Source organism: Schistocerca cancellata, chromosome 4, assembly GCF_023864275.1.
Source record: "Schistocerca cancellata isolate TAMUIC-IGC-003103 chromosome 4, iqSchCanc2.1, whole genome shotgun sequence".
NCBI classification, from domain to species: domain Eukaryota; kingdom Metazoa; phylum Arthropoda; class Insecta; order Orthoptera; family Acrididae; genus Schistocerca; species Schistocerca cancellata.
Genome location: NC_064629.1, coordinates 370,797,553 through 370,800,512, shown reverse-complemented (window position 1 = coordinate 370,800,512; position 2,960 = coordinate 370,797,553). Strand labels below are relative to the sequence as shown.

Below are 2,960 nucleotides of genomic sequence, written 5' to 3'. Positions count from 1 at the left end.
CCTCGTCGTCGACGGGACGTTAAACCCTAACCTTCCTTTCCTTTCCACGCTACATTCCTCCACTTCGCCCTTTTCTGATACTATTTACTTCGAACTATGGATGAAGGACAACACGCAGATTTCATATTCCTAGACTTTTGGAAAGCATTTGACACAGTGGCCCACTGCAGACTGTTAATGAAGGGTCGAACATAGGGAATAGGTTCCCAGATATGTGAATGGCTAGAAGATTTCGTAAGTAACAGAACCTATTACGTTGTCCTCGACGGCGAGTATTCATCAGATGCAAGATTATCTACGCCTCAGGGAAGTCTCATGGGACATCTGTCGCTCTTGCACAGTAATGAAATTTTGGGAATACTTTTTTCTAGGTAACATATTTAAGTGCCTAACATCGCAAGATCACAGGTTAATATGCAAATGTGAAATGCTGGTACATTAATCACCGGTGTAACCGCCAGAACATTGCATACAAGCATGCGGGCGTACATGCACTGTGCTATTCATCCGTGTCCTCGGTAGCTCAGATGGATAGAGCGTCTGCCATGTAAGCAGGAGATCCCGGGTTCGAGTCCCGGTTGGGGTACACATTTTCAGCTGTCCCCATCAAGATAGGTCAACAACACCTGTCGGCAGCTGAGGGTTTCAATTAATTATCAGAAAACCATATAACTTCAAGTATATGAATTTTTGCTTTGATTTTTACTTTTATACTACAAGAGAACCAGTGTATTCCGCAGGGTACTGTCTGTCATAAACACGTTCAAAGCATAAAAAATAGAAGCACTATTAGCAAAGTGCGATGGCACATATGCCACAGTTATATTCCTTCATGTAAATACCATTAGGAAAAGCAACTTCAGTGATGTGCTAAATACTTTGCGATATGGCGATAATTTCCCTGCAAGCCAAGCAAATTAAATCTTTTCTGAAAAGCTGGAGTCTGCAATTGATAACGGATCCACGCGAATATTTTACTAATTTCATCGCTTCTATTCGTAATTTCCGTTTGCTGTGTGATGAGAATGGGGCATGAACTACGTCAATTTTCACTGTCAGCTGACGGCCGTCAGTTGCTGCAACAGAAGTAAAATGCAGCAGCGGCGACGCCGAACTTGATGCTGAAGCAGATAGTATAACGAAGTCAAGTTCCTCGGCCACTTGTGACCGTGGTTTCGATCTCACCCGCGACCATTCAATCTATAGTCACTTCAATTGCAACAACTTTGCTTTAGTACATCGTATATGTGTAATCCGCAAGGGGTCGCGATCCGCAGCGCCATACAGTCGCGCAGAAAAGAATAACAAAATTCATGAGTTTTCCGAAAACCCTTCTCCCAAGGAGCACAATAAGTGATCTATGATTGACGGAGCTTAGGTTTAGCTAGGACAGTGCACCAGTCCAGAGTGGTGGAGTACCCACAAGCGGATCAAAGACTATATTCCGACACGTCGTGTATCATATCACTGAGGGAAGGATCTGCCAAGTGAGCGGAATTTAACGTCCACAGGGAACGGGACAGTTTCACCGGTTGGCGATCAAGTTGGAGAGTAGCGGCCAAGGCACAGTGATCAGAAAAGCTTGCAGGGATAAGGTTGACTGCAAGAATGTGATCGCGCGTCCAATCCGATGAGTAGAATCGTTCAAGCCGGCTACTAGAAATCGAAGTAAAATGTGAAATTATGACCAGCTTCGGATTTTTATACTCCCAAACATCTCTGAAGTGCATCGGGTGTATCAGTTCGTTTAAATCCCGACAATAATTAAAATGGGGAGGCTGATCAACAGGACGCAGAACGCAGTCAAAATCATCACCCGACATTAGACCCCGAGAACTCCTACGTAAAAAATAAATAATCTCCTCTTTATAAAAACGCGAGGGGTCTACTCTGTGACTGTAACCAGATAGAGTATACCCAAGGTGAGGTTAAGATGTCTATAGCCTATCCCTCTGCCAGACTCAACCTCTTGTATCTCAGCAAAGGGAATGCCTTCAAAACAATAAGGCAATTCTTTTCGAAAATTCTGCTGCCACATTAAAAACAGTTCGATATCCAGGGAGAAGTAAACTGGTTAATAGCAATTTTCGCTGCAACACAATATCAGCACAAGAGTCACGTATAAACTGATACAGCGAAGCTAGGCGCAGCTCTGATTTCACTCGGTTAACATTTAATATGACAAAACACAGAAATAGCAACGTAACACAATGACTATTCCACCAGTCACGCTTCACAGTCCGTCGCGAGTTCCAGTGACAAATGCGTGAGCGGGCGGCTGGTCCCGGCTCCTACTGAATCTTTACACTTGATTGTATTGCGCGCCGCTGCGTGGTCCGACAGTACACGCTGTTTACGTCGGCTGCGAGGCATAATAGCCACTGCATTTGGCTGCGTAGATGTACTTTGAACCACTTTCATAGCACTTCAAAGGAGGGAAATTAGAGCGGACCTCAGAGACAGAGGGAGACAACTCTGGGATACCAATCTTCCGCAACGGAAGTCGCAATGAGCGGCGAATCACGATCCCCATCGTTGAGAGCAGACAGAGGAAGATGAACGGGAGGACACTGCTATATTACCAATTATTCTTGTGGTGGAGGTCACGCGATGATATGTCCCACAGGTTCACATCCGTCAGGCTGCATCCGAACAGTGCCAAAGGCAGCATGAGTACGCTGCTCCAGTGTCTCCACATCTGGAATAGTGTCTGCATACACGATACTTTTTAGATGGCCCCATAACCAGAAATCGCATGGGTTGAGATCCGGTGAACGAGCAGGTCATGCAACTGGACGCCGTGTCCGATCCATCGAACAGGGAAGACACGATTGAGATGCGTCCGGACGTTAACGGTGAAGTGGGTTGGAGCACCATAATGTAGCAGCCACATAACCCTTCGAATCATCAATGACATTTCTTCCAGCAGGGGAGGCAAAGTCACCTGCAAGAAACGCCGA

General features: G+C 45.6%; 1 non-coding gene across 1 annotated transcript; it reads left to right on the top strand.

Annotated features, from left to right (window-relative positions):
• The first annotated feature begins 512 nt into the window (after positions 1–512).
• Trnat-ugu (transfer RNA threonine (anticodon UGU)) lies at positions 513–586 on the top strand. The gene has a single exon. It is a non-coding gene; the product is annotated as a tRNA-Thr (tRNA).
• The last annotated feature ends 2,374 nt before the right edge of the window (positions 587–2,960 follow it).